The 17,061-nt window shown below is 37.2% G+C and overlaps 1 long non-coding RNA gene across 7 annotated transcripts in view; it reads right to left on the bottom strand.

Moving 5' to 3' along the window:
• The window catches only part of LOC143673484 (uncharacterized), a 112,780-nt gene that overhangs the window by 50,844 nt on the left and 44,875 nt on the right, over positions 1 to 17,061 (bottom strand). The window contains exon 5 of one of the 7 annotated variants that reach the window (XR_013170401.1): positions 1,010 to 3,251. The exons of the other annotated variants lie outside the window; for them this stretch is intronic. This is a non-coding gene — a long non-coding RNA (uncharacterized LOC143673484). Of the gene's footprint in view, positions 1 to 1,009; positions 3,252 to 17,061 lie in introns of those variants that run through there. 7 annotated transcript variants of the gene reach the window in all.

Below are 17,061 nucleotides of genomic sequence, written 5' to 3'. Positions count from 1 at the left end.
TATTAATCTTTGATTAGAGGGAGATATGAATCCACCCATTCCAGGTGGGTCTTGATTAGTTTACTAGAATCCTGTAAAAGAGGAAGCATTTTGGAGATAAGAGAGCCACGAGAATAAGCAGAACCCACAGCCAGTGACTTTTGGAGATAAAGAAGGAAAGCAAAGCTCCCCAGGGGATCGTCATCAAACAAGAAGCTTGGAGAGAAAGCTAGCAGACATCGCCATGTTCACCACGTTTTTCTCAGTTGAGAGAGAAACCCTGAACTTTAATGACCTCTTGAGTGAAGGTAACCTCTTATTGGTGCCTTAATTTGGACATTTTCATAGATTTGCTTTAATTGGGATATTTTGCTGGTCTTAGAACTGTAAACTTGCAACTTAATAAATCCCCCCTTTTAAAAGCCATTCTGAGGGGGGGCAATGGTGGCTCAGTGGCAGAATTCTTTTTTTTTTTTTTTTTTGTATAAATTTCATTTTACACATTTATTTGCATGAAAAAATCTATCAGTGGAATGGCTAAATCAAAAGTATAGACATTTAAAGTTTGGGTAGATATTACTTGACTTCTTTTCCTACAGGCTGTACCAATTTACATTCCTATTAGCAGCAAATGAGAGAAACTATTTCCCCAAACTATTACTGACTCAGAATGTTGTCACATTATTTTATCCTTGGCATTCTGATGGGTGAAAACATAGTATCTCAGGGTTGTTTTATTTTGCAAATATATTAAATGAAGCTGGATATTTAGTCACATATTTAAGAGACTCGTGTTTCCTTTACTGCAAACTGTCCATCGCCTTCACCCATTTTTCTATCAGTTTGTTGTTCTCTCCTTATTGATTTTTAGGCACCATTTATATTAAAGACATTAACTCTTTGAGATATGTTTCAACTATATTCTTGAATTTGTTATATATCTTTTAACTTTATGAGTTTTTTAATTTAAAAAATTTTAGGGAGTCAAATTTATCATTCTTTTCTTTATGGCTTCTGGTTATTTTTTGTTCTTTTTTTTTTTTTTTTTTTTTGACTCTGGGTTTTGTGTAGTTTTTGTTTTCTTTTGTTTTTGCATGGGCAGGCATTGGGAATCCAACCCGGGTCTCCAGCATGGCAGGTAAGTATTCTGCCACTGAGCCACCATCGCACCACCTTTGTGTAGTATTTTAAAAGGCCTTCCTCAAGCTGATTTTTAAAAATCTCTCATCTTTTCTTCTAGTACTGTTAGGATTTAATTTTTTACATTTAAAATTTTGATCCATCTGGAATTTCTTTTGGGTCATGGCATAAGGCAGAAAACCAACTTTATTTTGTCAAGCTAGTTGTCAAAACCATTTACTGAAGAATCCATATTTTCCCCCACTGATTCAAAGTGTCACATTAAGCATATATTTAAATAACACATGCATTTTGATCTATGGGCTTTTTCAAATATTGTAAGTTCATAGTACATTTTAATATCTAGGAAGACTGGTCATTAACCTTTTAGAAATTTCCTTTTGACCTTTAGAAGCAGATTATCTAGTTTCAAAGAAAAATCTTGTTGGCATTTTTATTGGGAATGCATTAACTTGGATTAGTTGGGATTGACTTGGAAGAACTGACTTTTTATGCTCTTGACATTTTCTCAAGTTTTATTTTGTGTCCCTTAGTAGCATTTCAAAGTTTTTCCTTGATAGCCCTTGCATATGCAACTTTTGTTATTGTTGCTGCTATTTTTTTAAATTTTTTTATTTTATTTTTTTAAATACCAAAAAAACACCAAACAAATGCAAACATTCCTATTTTGATCATTCCATTCTATATATATAATCAGTAATTCACAATATCATCACATAGTTGCATATTCATCATGATCATTTCTTAGAACATTTGCATCTATTCAGGAAAAGAAATAAAATGAAAACAGAAAAAAAAAATTTTATATATACCATACCCCTTACCCCTGGCTTTCATTGATCACTAGCATTTCAAACTAAATTTATTTTAACATTTGTTCCCCTATTATTTATTTTAATTCCATATGTTCTACTCATCTGTTGACAAGGTAGATAAAGGGAGCATCAGACACAAGGTTTTCACAATCACATAGTCACATTGTGAAAGCTATATCGTTGTACAATCATCTTCAAGAAACATGGCTACTGGAACACAGCTCTACATTTTCAGGCAGTTCCCTCCACCCTCTCCATTTCATCTTGACTAACAAGGTGATATCTACTTAATGCGTAAGAATAACCTCCAGGATAACCTCTCGACTCTGTTTGGAATCTCTTAGCCATTGACATTTTGTCTCATTTCACTCTTCCCCCTTTTGGTCGAGAAAGTTTTCTCAATCCCTTGATGGTGAGTCTTAGCTCATTCTAGAATTTCTGTCCCACGTTTCAGTGGCAGAATTCTTGCCTGCCATGCCAGAGACCCAGGTTTGATTCCCGGTGTCTGCTCATGTGAAAAAAAAAGCCATTCTATTTCTGTCATATCCATTCCAGCAGCTAGCAAACTAGAACATCACCCCATAAAGTATGTTTTACTCTCAAGCAAGGGTAAGGAATCTACCATGTGCCCATCGCTTGGACTTTTAAAACATGTAATTTGAAATCATAATTCATGGACACATTCTTTGATTTTAGCAAAACTGAATTTTTCCTTTTCTAATTCATGTCCTTCTTCCAGCTGACATATTCAGCCATAATTGGAAAATCACACACTGATGGGTATGGGGGGGGGGGGAGGTAGTGAGTGGGAGTGGTAGGAAGCAGAGGCCATTAACAGAGGGACAACAGGTACAATGCATTTCATAATTTATCAGGTTATAAATTGTAAACCACGTGCACTCTTTTACTTAAAGCAGTTATAGATTTTCTGAAAGTATAAAAGTAAAAGGCTTCGTTTTAGACTAAATTTGTCACTTTTTTCAAAGTTTTCACAAGGTAGATAAATAAGATCATTGGTTCTCATATGCAACGGAACAAAGAATTTTGGAAGTTGAAACTAGACGATCCATTGCTAAAATTAAATAACAGCAGGTATTTCCCAATTCGTATACACATAAGTCAATGAATAGAACTTCCTCAATTGTAAGCATTTCCTCATAAATTTATTTTAAACCATTAGTGCTAGCAATGATTTATCCGATGGTTCCTCAGGTATGGTTGTCCATAAGTGATTGGTCTACAATATATAATTAGGTTTGTCATAGCAGTAATTCATGGTGTACTATTGAAAGCTCCAGGACTACTAGCTGTTTTTTCCTGCAAAATAATTTAGAAAACAACAGACTAACAATACAGCTATTGGCAGATAGGTGATTTTTAAACTGAGAAATAAAGAGAAAGGAATCTAGGTGGGCTTCCCATGTGCTTCAGACAAAGCTGAGGGCCCTCTGGATGTTAGTCTGGGGAAAAGAAGGGCAGTGCATGCAAGGCCGGGTTTCAAAGGGTGAAGTTTCAGGCAATTGTCAAAGGGTGAAATTTCAGAGAGTGAAACACATTTAACATTGAGACTTTTCTGGAAGGCAGTGTTGTCATAAATTACTCTTTAATATTCTCAACGAACAAATCAAATTTTAAAAGACAACCTTGATTTCTACTTATTTATCACTCATTTCAAATCTAGATAGTGACGGTTTGAAACAATCATAAACTTTAGTCACTTAAAAAAATGAAAATTGTGCCAGTCATTTTAATAAATATGCACTGAGTACCTACCAGGATAGCCAGCGAAATCTAGACACTCCCTATTAGATTCACTAGGGACTGATTTTTGAATGTTACTTTATATGTTTTTTCTAAACTATCACTAACTCCTCTTGACCTCACTAAGAAGAGTAACTTGTTAGCTTTTAGATTCTTGGAATTTTGCCATCTTCTAAGGAAAGCATGAGAGTAAAACACACATATCAAAACCCATTAACAAGGAATAACAAATATTAGCTAAAGGCAAGCAAAATGCCATGAAGACTTTGCATATCACCATACTACTATTTGATTGTTATTTTTAAAAACTCAGTCCATTAATTTTTTTTTCAAGAATTAAGAAGGTCAGGGCAGGCCACGGTGGCTCAGCAGGCAAGAATGCTTACCTGCGAAGCCAGAGGACCCGGGTTCGATTCCCGGGGCCTGCCCATGTTAAAAAAAAAAAAAAAAGAAGAATTAAGAAGGTCAAACTAGAGGAATGCTGAACTCTGATTCTGGCTTAAATAATAAAAGGACATTTTCAGGAGAACATGACAAAAGTATAAGGTGAGTCAAATTAGAAACTGGAGCTATTTGTGTTATGGCTATATTGTGATTTACTGAGATGTTTGGAATCACATAATTTAGGAATTAAAGTTGAAAGATCTTGGAAATTTTACAGGATACTAGACTTTAACATCCTTTATCTAGAAAATTTCTCTTTTTTTCTTTCATGGTTTCTCTAACTCAATTCACTCAGCAAATCACTGAACATCAAATTCACTTACTGGGTGACTGCCAAACGAAACCAACTTAAAATAGAATATGAAATGAATGAACTCACGAGTTCTCCAAATGTAGTTTATTACGATAAGGGATGGTAAAAGAGAAGACAAAGACCAGAAATTGGGAACTTATTTCTGCTGTATTAAAGGCGTAAGACTTTCTGGAATATCAGCAATCTTAAAAGTTATGGAGTGTGAGAAAGTCCTGTAAACCACAGGTTGGAAGGAAAAAAGTACATTATAAGAGGAGAAGAAGGGAAAAACAAAAATTGGGTTAGGATGTTTTTGAATCAATAACATTTATTTAGTGTTTTTGTAAGTTCTGTTAGGATTTGATAGTAGCAAAATAATTCTCTGTGGACAAATAAATAGTTCTATTCAGTGATGGCATTTGGCAGTGTGGGTAGGCAATGCCACATCTCCTCCTAACAGGAACAGCCCTGTTCACAATTTCTAGGACCCAGCAGCTATGTTTGCAGCAAGCTAAAGGTTACTGAACCAGAGGTATTATCTGACCCAAGGACAGCTGATGCTAGAAACCTATAGCATGTTTGGCCCAAAAGGAGAGGTAGGCCTATCAGGTTCTCATTTTCGGGAATTGGATTTGGGATACATGAAGAGTCTACTAGAATTAACAGTGAGAGGCGAAGATGAAAGGCCTTGAGGTACAGACACAAAAGGGGGTGATTGGTACCTTATAAGCCAAGCCTATGAGGAAGAGGAAAATGAGAAAGAAGAGAAAGCCAAACTGAAGAAGAAAAGGGGGTAGAATCTTGGGGGGACTCGTAAGCCAAGAACAACAGATATATAGAAAGTGACAGAAGATATACCCTTAGAGATGCTTTGGTTCCTGACATCATCCAGCTCCTCTCCTTATGAATTCTTATACTGGATTCCTTCTCCCTAAAGTAGCTGGAGCAAATCTCTAGTCCTTAAAATTGATAGAGTCTAATCACAATAACTTATATAATAAAGTACTCCTGGAAAGGCTAGCAGGCAAACAAACCCTCATTTAGCATAAGGAACTGCCAATAACTCTGCACTTCATGTGTGTGTCTGTGTCTGTATGTGTGTTATTGTAACTTAATCAAAGCTGCTCCTTTGGAAATATTTTTGATAATAACCACCACAGATATTCATCAAATGTATTTTATGTGCAAAGCATTGTACTAGGTACTGTAAACATATACAAAGAAGACATGCACTCTGCCCTGAAGAAACACTCTGAGAAAGATAAATAAATATACACCTAATAATAAACAGGCTGAAGGATAAATTTTGTCCTTCACACTTGGCAGGTCCACAATGGTTTCTGTGGGAATAAATGCATCATATGACTGAATCATGTACAAAATGCTTTTGGAACATTTAGGAAAGAGCAATTAATTAATTATAATTGGGAGGGTCAGGGAAGATTTCATTGAAGAAGTGTCAATTTCACTGGACACTGAAGAACAGGCAGTTTTGAAATACAAAAAGAAATGTGGAAAAAATACAAGCAAAGGAATGAAGGTGTGAATGTAGGCGTGATTTCTATAACAGTTTTCTGTAGGTGGGACACAGGTACCTGGGCTAACCACGGGAGCTGAAAAAGGAAACGTGGTTTGGTGCAAGTCTGTGGAGCACATTAACTATCAGGCCAAGGAGTTGTGACTTTATTTAGCAAACCATTAAGACAGTAAGAGAATCAAATCTATGTTTCAAGAGGGTACCTCTAGCAGGAGAATGAAAAAATATACTTGAATTGGGAAAGAGCACTAGAGGCTTGGGGATGAATTAGGGTGCTTTATGATGGGTAGATTGGGAGCTGGATATGAATGAAAGCAGAGGCAGGAGGAATGGGAAGTAGTAATGTCAAACCAACAGGATTTGCCAACTGATTAGATGGGGGAAGGGAGTGTGCAGGATAGGTGCGAAAAGAACAAAAGATGACATCCACGTTCCCCACATGGGTTAAGAGTGAAACAGTTAAGTAAGATAGGAGAAGCCATTTGATTGGAGCACGTTTCCAATTTCCTAAGGTTTGAGTTTGTGGTACCAATGGCAAAGCCATTTGGGGATATCTAACAGACAATTAGAAACACAAAACTGAAGTTCAATATAGAGGTCTGGACTAGAAATGTAGATACCTACATCTTCGGTGTTTGAAAGAGGTGAAGACTGAGTGGGATGCAGATACTCTAGCAAGAAAGAGAGTCAAGATGAGAAAGGAGACAAACAATTGAAAATATGCTTAACAGGAAAGGGGAATGATAAAAAGTCAGAGAGAAGACAGTAATATACAGGAAGCACAGTGTCTTAGAAATAAAAATGGGAGACAATTTGAGGGAACTGGTGGTCAACCACATTTAGAATGACTGCAGGATGAAGAGGAGGTCAGGACTGTGTTTGGAGGGTGCAGTTCTAATCGAGTTATGAGAACAGAAGACAAACCAAGCAGTTTAGATCATGATGAAGTAGAAGCAATCAGTATTAGCTGTTTTTTAAAAATATTTTGATTGGCAAATCTTCACACACAATCCATACCTGGTGTACAATCAGTGGTTTACAATATAATCACATAGTTGTGTATTCATCACCATGGTCATTTTTTAGAATATTTACATCACTTGAGAAAAAGAAATAAAAAGAAAAAATAAAAAAAACTCATACATCCAATATCCCTTAGCCCTCCCTCTCATTGGCCACTAGTATTTCAACCTACCCAATATATGTCATCCCTTATATCCCCTCTTATTTATTTCTTTTTTATCCATATTTTTTTTACTCATCTGTCCATACCCTGGATAAAAAGAGCATCAGACACAAGGTTTTCACAATCACACAGACACATTATAAAAGCTACATCATTGTACAATCATCTTCAAGAATCAAGGCTACTTATTGGTACACAGCTCAACAGTTCCAGGTACTTCCCTCCAACCACTCCAATATACCATAAACTAAAAAGGGATATCTATACAATGCATAAAAATAACCTCCAGGATAATCTATCGACTCTGAAATCTCTCAGCCACTGAAACTTTGTCTCATTCTTCTCTTCCCCCTTTTGATCAAGAAAGCTTTCTCAATCTCATTATGCCAGGTCCCAGAGAATCCCAGGAGTCCTGTCCCACAATGTTAGGGAGATTTATGCACCTGGAAGTCATGTTCCACCTTGGGGTGGGGGGAAGGGCGGTGAGTTCACCTGCCAAGTTGGCTTAGAGAGAGAGGCCACATTGGAGCAACAAAAGAGTTTCTCTGGGGGTGACTCTTAGGCATAATTATAATTAGGCTTAGCCTATCCTTTGCAGGAATAAGTTTCATTGGGGCAAACCCCAAGATTAAGGGCTCAGCCTATTCATTTTGTTGTCCCCAGTGCTTGCAAGAATATCAGGAATTCTCCACGTGGGGAAATTGAATCTTTCCTCCTTTCTCCCCCGTCCCCGAAAGGGACTCTGCAAATACTTGTTTATTCACTGCCCAAATTACTCTGGGATACATTGGGCCATCACACTAACCTGGACAAAACAATAAGATCTCACGCCCTATTCAAGATTCCATGTACTTATGGTGTTCAACTAAACAGATCATACAAGTTAAATTAGGTAGTGTGTTACCCAAAATGTAAATTTTGCATCTAATAAATATCTCTCCTTTTGATCTCACACAGAAGTTGAAGTTTTAAAATATGGACAATATCATCCTTTACTCTGTTAAAAGGATCCTGATCCTATTACTCTGATCCTATTCTGATCAGCTTCATTCATAACTCTAGTTGAAGTCTGATCACCTTTTCAACTTTTTAAACAGTCCTGTATAGGGTAGTGCTGACTTTCATTGCTTCAGAGCTCTAACTCTTGAGTCTCAGGTGTCATATAAATATCCAAAGTTTCTGGGAACAACCAGATTATACACCAACAGCTCAGTATCTCAGAATTTACAAATAAGTTACAACTCATGAATATGTGACTGCTGTAAGAATTTACAATCTAAAACCCTTTACAAGGGGCCTCAACTTGATAACCCATACTCTTGACTTCAGTTCACCAAATTTTTATATTATAGTTAGTCCATGAGTGAGGCTTGATAATATTTGTCTTTTCGTTTCTGACATTTCATTCAACATACAGTCCTTAAGTTTCATGCACATAGTTGCATGCCTTACACCTTCATTCCTTCTTGTGGTCTCACAGTAATCCATTGTATGTATACACCACAGTTCCCCCTTCTCTACTTAACTGTTGTAGCCTTAGGCCACTACCATCCATTGTGAATCACAAACACTGCCACCATAAACACCAGTGTGCAAATGTCAATTCCTGTCCCTACCCTCAGTTCCTCCAGGCATATACTGTGTAAAGGGGTTGAAAGATTATATGGCAGCCCCACCCCTAGCCTCCTGTGGAACCACCACACTGCCCTCCAAGGGGCTGCACCTCTCAGTTTCCCTCCCCACAGTGAATAGGTACATCTCTTTCTCCACATTTTCTCTACTACTTATTTGTCTCTGTTCTTCTTTAAAGTTTTATTCTCACATCATACAATCCAACCTAATTAAATAGACATGCCTATGTTATCATAATCTATATGAAGACATTTCCTTTTCTTCCACAAAGAATCCATACCCCTCCCCCAAGCTAAAGCCTGTTGACATTTAGTTTTGGCATAATGCCTTTATTACATTCAGTGGAAGCATATTACTATGTTACTGTTACCATAGACCCTAGCTTGTATTGATTATGCTTTTTCCTGTATATCATCCATTTTCAACACCTTGCAATGTTGATTCATTTATTCTCCCTCATGCAAAAACATTTTTTATTTATACATTTAATCACCACCATTGTCCACTCTAGGCATTCCTAAGTTATACCATCTCAGCCTTTATACTCTTTTTTCCTTTTGGTTTCATGTCCGCCCACAAGCCTTCTCTCTCAATCATATAGTCAGCTTCATTCAGTGTACTTATAGTGCTACAATCAGGTAGTGTTGTGCTATCCATTTCTGAATTTTACAATCAGTCCTATTGCACAATCTCTGTTCCTTCAACACCAAATGCCCAAACTCTACCCTATTTCTATCTTCTGATAATCTATGTTCCTAATAACTCTCAAAGTTCACCCCTTAATATTATTTCATGTTAGTAAGACCATACAGTATTCATCCTTTTGTTTCTGGTTAATTTTACTCAGCATAATTTCCCCAAGTTTCACCCACATTGTTACATGAGTCATGACTTTATTCTTTCTTACAGCTGTGTAATATTCCCTCATATGTATATGCCACAGCTTGTTTAGCCGCTTGTCTATTGACCAACATTTGGGGTGTTTTCATCTCTTCATAATTATAAATAATGTTGCTATAAACATTGGTATGAAAATGTCTGTTTGTGTCCTTGCTTCACTTCCTCTGAATATATACCTAGTAATGGGATTGCTGGATCATATGGCAATTCTATACTTAGCTTCCTGAGATTGCCAAACTACTTTCCAGAGCAGTTGTACCATTCTACATTCCCACCAAGAGTGGATAAGTGTGCCTCTTTCTTCACATCCTCTCCAGCACTTGTCATTTTCTGTGGGTTTTTTTTGTTTGTTTGTTTGTTTGTTTGTATAATGGCCATTGTAGTGGGTGCCAGATGAATCTCATTGTGGTTTTGATTTGCATTTCCCTAATAGCCAGTGAAGGTGGGCATCTTTTCACGTACATATCTTTTAACCATTTGCATTATTTATATTTCCTCTTCTGAGAAGTGTCTGTTCATGTCTTTTGAACACTTTTTAATTGGGGTTGCTTGTCTTTTGTTGTTGAGTTGAAGAATCTTTATATATTCTGGATACTGAAACCTTAACTGTTATGCAGCTTCCAAATATTGTCTTCCATTGTGTAGGCTGCCTTTTTACTCTCCCGACTAAGTTCTTTGAGGCACAACAGTGTTTAATTTTGAGGAGATCCCATTTATCTATTTTTTTTCAATGCTTGTGCTTTGGGTGTAAGGTATAAGAAATCGCTTCCAATTACAAGATTTATAAGAACTTTACCCACATTTTCTTCTAAAGGTTTCATGGTCTTAGCTCTAATATGCTTTGATCCACTTTGAGTTAACTTTTTTATAGAGTATGAGATACAGATCCTCTTTCATTACTTGTATATGGATTTCCAGTTCCCCAAAAAATTATTGAAGAAGCTACAGCATCCAAGGTGGGTTGGCTTGACCCCCTTATCAAAGATCAATTGTCCATAGATGACAGGGTCTATTTCTGAAAAGCCAGTTCAATTCCATTGGTCAGTATATCTATCCTTATGCCAATACCATGCTGTTTTGACCACTGTAGCCTCATAATATGCTTTAAAGTAAGGTAGTGTGAAACCTCTACTTCATTTTTCTCTCAAGATATTTTTAGCTAGTCAAATAAATTTCATTATTGGTATTTCTATTTCTGCAAAGTTGTTGAGATTTTAATTGGTATTGAATCTAAAATTCAATTTGGGTAGAATTGACATTTAACAAATTTATTCTTCCAATCCAAGAACACGTTATGCCCTTCCATTTGTTTAGGTCTTCCATGATTTCTTTTACAATTTCTTGTAGTGGTTTTCTGTATATAGGTCTTTTCTTTTCCATTTTTTTTTTTTTTTTTTTTTTTTTTTTTGGCATGGGCAGCCTCCAGGAATCGAACCCAGGTTTCTGGCATGGTGAGAATTCTGCCACTGAGCCACCATTGCCCACCCTGTGTATAGGTCTTTTGTATCTTTAGTTAAATTTATTCCTAAATATTTTATTCTTTTGGTTGCTGTTGTAAATGGAATTTTTTCTTGATTTCTTCTCAGATTGCTCCTTACTAGTGTATAGAAACACCACTGATTTTTTTTTTTTTTTTTTTTTTTTTTTTTTTTTTTTTAGAGAGAAGGAAGGAAGGATGGAAGGAAGGAAGGGAGGAAGAAAGGGAAACATCTTTAAACATTTTCTTGTTTTATTATATTTTGTTTGTTTGTTTGTTTTTTACATGGGCTGGGGCCGGGAATCGAACCGGGGTCCTCCGGCATGGCAGGCAAGCACTCTTGCCCGCTGAGCCACCGCGGCCCGCCCAACACCACTGATTTTTGCACATTGATCTTGTCCCTTGCCACTTTGCTGTACTCATTTGTTAGCTCTAGTAGTTTTGCCGTAAATTTTGGGGGGTTTTCAACATATAGTATCATGCCATCTGAAAACAGTGAGAATTTTACTTGTTTCTTTCCAATTTGGATGTCTTTTTTTTCTTTTTCTTCTCTAATTGCCCTGGCTAGAACTTCCATCACAATGTAGAATAACAGTGGTGACAGTGGTCATCTTTGTCTTGTTCCTGATCTTAGAGGAAAGCTTTCAGTCTTTCCTCATTGCGGATAATGTTAGCTGTGGGTTTTTCATATATTACCTTTATCATGTTGAGGAAGTTCCCACCTATTCCTATCCTTTGAAGTGTTTTCATCAAGAAAGGATGCTGAATTTTGTTAAGTGCCTTTTCTCCATCCATCAAGATGATTTCATGGTTTTTCTGTTTTGATTTACTTTGTGGTGTATTACATTAATTCATTTTCTTATATTGAACCATCCTTGCATACCTGGGGTAAATCCCACTTGGTAATGGTTTATAATTCTTTTAATGTGCTGCTGGATTCAATTTGCAAGTATTTTGTTAAGGACTTTTGCATCTATTCATTAAAGAGATTGGGCTGTAATTTTCTTTTATTATCTTTGTCTGCCTTTGGTATTAGGGTGATGTTGGCTTCATAGAATGAGTTTGGTCACCTTCCCTCCTCTTCAATTATTTTTTAAACTTTGAGCAGGATTTGGTACTAATTCTTTCTTGAATGCTTGGTAAAATTCATTTGTAAAGCCATCTTGTCCTGGACTTTTCTTTTTTCGGAGCCTCTTGATGACTGATTCAATCTCTTTACTAGTGATTGATCTTGAGATCATCTATTTCTTCTGGAGTCAATGTTGGTGGTTCATGGCTTTCTAGGAAGTTGTCCATTTCATCTACATTGCCTAGTTTATTAGCCTATATTGTTCATGGGATCCTCTCATTACCTCCTTTATTTCTGCAGGGGCAGTGGTTATGCTTCTGCTTCCATTTCTGGTTTTATTTATTTGCATCCTCTCTTTTTATTTTGTCAACCTAGCTAAGGGTCCATCGAATTTATTTTCTTAAAGGCCTGAAACCCTTGTAGAATCTTATACATTGTCCTAGGTGTTCCTTAGGATTGGCTGGAATGTTTGGTTAGGGATTGGCAAGCTATGATAGGTAGCAAGTTCTAACTGAAGCTTGCATAAGAGTAACCTCCCTCAGACTCATCCCTTGGAGTCATCTCCCACATCACCAGGGAGACCTTCACCCTTGGATGTCATATCCTGTGTAGGGGGGAGGGCAGTGATTTCACTCACAGACTTGGGCCTAGAGAGAGTGAGGCCATATCTGAGCAACAAAACAGGTCCTCCAGAAGTAACTCTTAGGCATACCTATAGGAAGGCTAAACTTCTCTGCTACCTACATAAGCTTCACAAGAGTAAGTCTCAAGATTAAGCACTTGGCTTATTGATTTGGGTAGTCCCAATGTTTGACACAGTATCAGGGGATTATCTAATGGTAAAGTTTAATAGTTCCATATTTCTTCTCCCATCCCTAAAGGGACTTTGGCAATAACTTTTGATTATCTGCTTACTATATTCTAGGATGTATCCAGGCATTGTATTAAACTGCACAGGATTAAAGGCCCTCATTCTTATTCTGGGCTTCCTGGGCTTCAATTGCACAAATGAGGGCAAGCTGAGTTAGATTATGTACTATAGAAAATTTAGGTTCCAGACAAAATAAACCTTTCTTCCTTTGGTCTCAAAGAACAGGTGCAGTTCTAAAATACAGACAATGTCTTCCTTACCCCTGCTCTGAATTACTTTAATCTCGACCTGATTGGCTTCATTATTATCTCTAAATACCAACTTCCCCCTCATTTTTGAAGGACAATTTTTCTGGGTATAGAATTCTTGGTTGTTAATATCTCTCATTTAGAATCTTAAAATATATCATACCACTACCTTCTTGCCTCCATGGTTTCTGCTGAGAAATCCACACATAGTCTTAATGGACTTCTGTATTGGTGGATTGCTTTTCTCTTGCTGTTTTCAAAATTCTCTCTTTGCCTTTGACATCTGACAATTAGTAAGTGTTTTGGAGTATGTCTATTTGAATTTATTCTGTTTGGGGTACATTGCACTTCTTGGATCTGTAATTTTATATCTTTCATAAGAGATGGGAAATTTTCACTGATCAATTTCTCCATTAGTCTTTCTCCTCCTTTTCCCTTCTCTTCTCTCACAATACATATATCCATGTGCTTCGTGTTGTCATTCAATTCCCTAAGGCCTGCTCATATTTTTCCATTCTTTTCCCTATATTTTCTTTCTTGTGTTAGATTTCAGATGTCCAGTCCTCTAGTTCACTAATCCTTTCTTCTGCCTCCTCAAATCTATTGTAGGTTTCCATTTTTTTCTTTTTTCATCTCTTCTAGTGTACCTTTCCTTCCCATAAGTTCTGTGATTTGTTTTTTCAAACTTTTGAGTTCTTGTTTGCCAATGTCTTATTTATATCCTCCCTCAACTTGTTGATTTGATTTTTGATGAGTTTTTGCACATCTGTTCAAACATCCTGAATTAGTTGTTTCAACTTTTGTGTCTCATTTGAAGTGTTGGTTTGCTCCTTTGATTGGAACTTATTCTAGATCTCTAGCGTAGTTTCTGTTTGACCAGAATATTTCAGTTATTGTTTTCTGTTTCTTGCCTAGCCTATATGGAGCATTGTTTTTGAGGAGGGTCTCCAGTCAGATTATAGACCCGTCAGATTTTCCCAGACCAGACAGACCCACGTTTCAGGAGGAAAGAGTAGCCAGCATCAGTTTTTCCTCAGGGTGAGACACAGCAGGTTGTCAGACTTTCTTATGAAGCCTCTAGATTCTATGCTTTTCCTATCCTGTCCAGCATGTGGTGCTTGTCTGCCTGCAGTTTTCCACCAGCTTAAAGGGATGCAGTGCCTTTAATTTCAGCAGACTCTTCCTGCCAGGAATGTGGTTGAGACAGAAGTGTGGTAGTAGAATGGCTTTGATTGTTTCCAATTTTCAATCCCTGGGGCCTGAATTCATTGAAGGAGGGATTTCAAAAGAGCTGGGCCCCATCTCCCCCTTTTCTTGGGGAAGATACACTCTTTAGGGAATTAACACCTTTCACCTGACTAGTTACTTTATCTCTCAGACCATCTTAATTCTGCCTTTGCCTGAGGCAGTGCTGCAGACTGTGAGTGCTTCCAGTTCTATCTAATGAGTTGTTTAAGGAGTTAAAAAAAAAAAAAAAAAGCCTTTTCAGAGCCAGACCCAGCTGCTTAGGTTTGTCAATCAAGAGCTCCAGTTGGTAGTTGCTTCATGTATCTCCAGGCTCTATGTGTTCCCTTTTCTTGGGGTCCAGCCCTTTCCAGTATTTCATGCTTTTCAACTTTGTTTTTTTTCCTGTCAACCCTGCTACCTCTGCCTGGGCAAAAACTCCTAGTTTCTTTATTGCTTATTCCAGGTTTATCTGTGCTGGGGGCATGTTTTCAGGAGTCAGAATCTGTTAATTCTGCAAGTGGAGCAGAGCTTGTCTGAGCTAAGCCCTTGCTGCTAGTAAAGTCTGTTTCTTTTCCCCTCGGGGAACTAGACTGTCATATTCATGGTGATGGGATGCCAGCCTCAGTGCCTTGACTTACAGGTCTGTGTGGGATTTCAGCCATTACACTGGTCCAGACTGGTGTACTCTGTGTGTCTGGTCACTGATGTTCCCCCAGCAGTTCTTCTGTACTATTCCTGACTATTTCCTAGCTGCTCTGGAGGACAAGCTAAATGCCACACCTCACTATGCTGCCATCTTGCATCAGTAATACCTGTTTTTGCTAGAAGCTTGGGCACATAAAGAAGAGGGATGGTGAGCAGTGGCAAAGAGAAGTGGCAAGATCAAGAGAGTTTTAATTTTTAGGATACGCAGGTGGCTTAAAGTGAATAAATTTGTGGGGAGAACTTATGAAATATTTAAACAAAAAAAATCGGTGTATAGGTCATGACTTAAAACCTTTCAATAGCTCCTCATTGCACTTATGATATCATCTGTACTCTGATAAAAGCTCAGAAGACCTTCTGAGTTAACCCTCGCCCCTATATGGTACACCTCATACCTCTTTTCCTTATTACACTATGACTCTCAACATTTCAGCCATTTCTCAGTTCTTCATGGGCCAAAATGTCCAGCTTCAGGGCCTTCTCCCACGTTGTTTGGGACACTATGTCCCCTCCTTTTTGCTGGACTAAACTTAAAATATCCCTACTTTGAAATGTTTTCCTTCATTGTCTCCAGGTTAAATTAGGTTCCCTTATCATGTTTCAGAAACAAACAGGTCATACCTATCAAAAATTAAACCTGCAATGGCTTATCTTTTTTTCTTAGACTATAAGCCACATGAGGTACTGACTAACTGCCATTTTCATCACGATATCCCATTGCCTACCTCTGTACCTGGCACATGGTAGAAGCTCAACAAACAATGAATGATGAACAAATAATTGAAAGAAATTAAGGCCATGACACAGAAAGTTGGGGAAAGGTTTTATGTAGTTCTCAAAGAACTACTAAAGCTTTAACATTAAATGATGGTAAAATGACACAAAGAAGAGTCTTGTAATTCAAAATAATTTTAAGCACTACAAAATTTTTTGAATGGATTAGGTTTAGGGAAAAATATTCACCTAAAGACCCTAATCATTATAATATTAAAATGTGAATTTTCTCTTATTTTTCAGTCTGTGGCCTATCACCAATTACATTTGCTTCCTGTTATTTTAACCTGTACTTAATTCTCAATTGATGATTCTTCTTTCAAGTAGACCTTGACCTTTTCCCTAAAATAGCCCTCTACCTCCCTCTCCACAAAACAGCAATAGACCCAACATATCTTTAATGACCAGTCTCCAAAGTCCAGTATAGCAACCCTTACACTAGTTTTAGAAATGAGGAGAGGTTTGCAAATGGAAAGGTAGATGACAAAACATTGGCAGATATCATTCTGGGTCACCCAAATTCCATGAGTTTTTTTCTATAAATCCCCTCGGTGACTAAGTAATTAAGTTAGGATAAGCAAACTAAATCACTCACTTTTCAGCAAAGTTAAGCAATTAGATGGAACAAATTCCCAAAGTATGCAAAGCATCGAAGTGGCTTGCTTCCCAGTAACTACATCATCTTCTTGTAATGCCAGCCCACTTGTTTCCTCACAAATTTTTGAGGATGCTCCATATACTGAGTTCTTTTTGGCTTTCCATCTCTAGATTCTGAATTCCAAATTTAACCAATCTTCTTTCCTGACATTTAAAAATTTGCGTTTCTCATGGCATTATGTAAACACTGTAAAGTAAATTCTCCCATTCCTAGTGAGTTGAGACTACGAAAGTTTTCTAGACTACTCAAGAAAGGGTATCTGCTTTTGCTAAATATATATAGATTTTGTGCCTGCTTTGTCAATGAAAAATACAGCTTTCTGAGGACTCTCTTATCTCCAAAAATA

The sequence above is a fragment of the Tamandua tetradactyla genome, chromosome 2, assembly GCF_023851605.1.
Source record: "Tamandua tetradactyla isolate mTamTet1 chromosome 2, mTamTet1.pri, whole genome shotgun sequence".
Lineage (NCBI taxonomy): Eukaryota > Metazoa > Chordata > Mammalia > Pilosa > Myrmecophagidae > Tamandua > Tamandua tetradactyla.
This window is presented reverse-complemented; position numbering and strand designations above follow the sequence as displayed.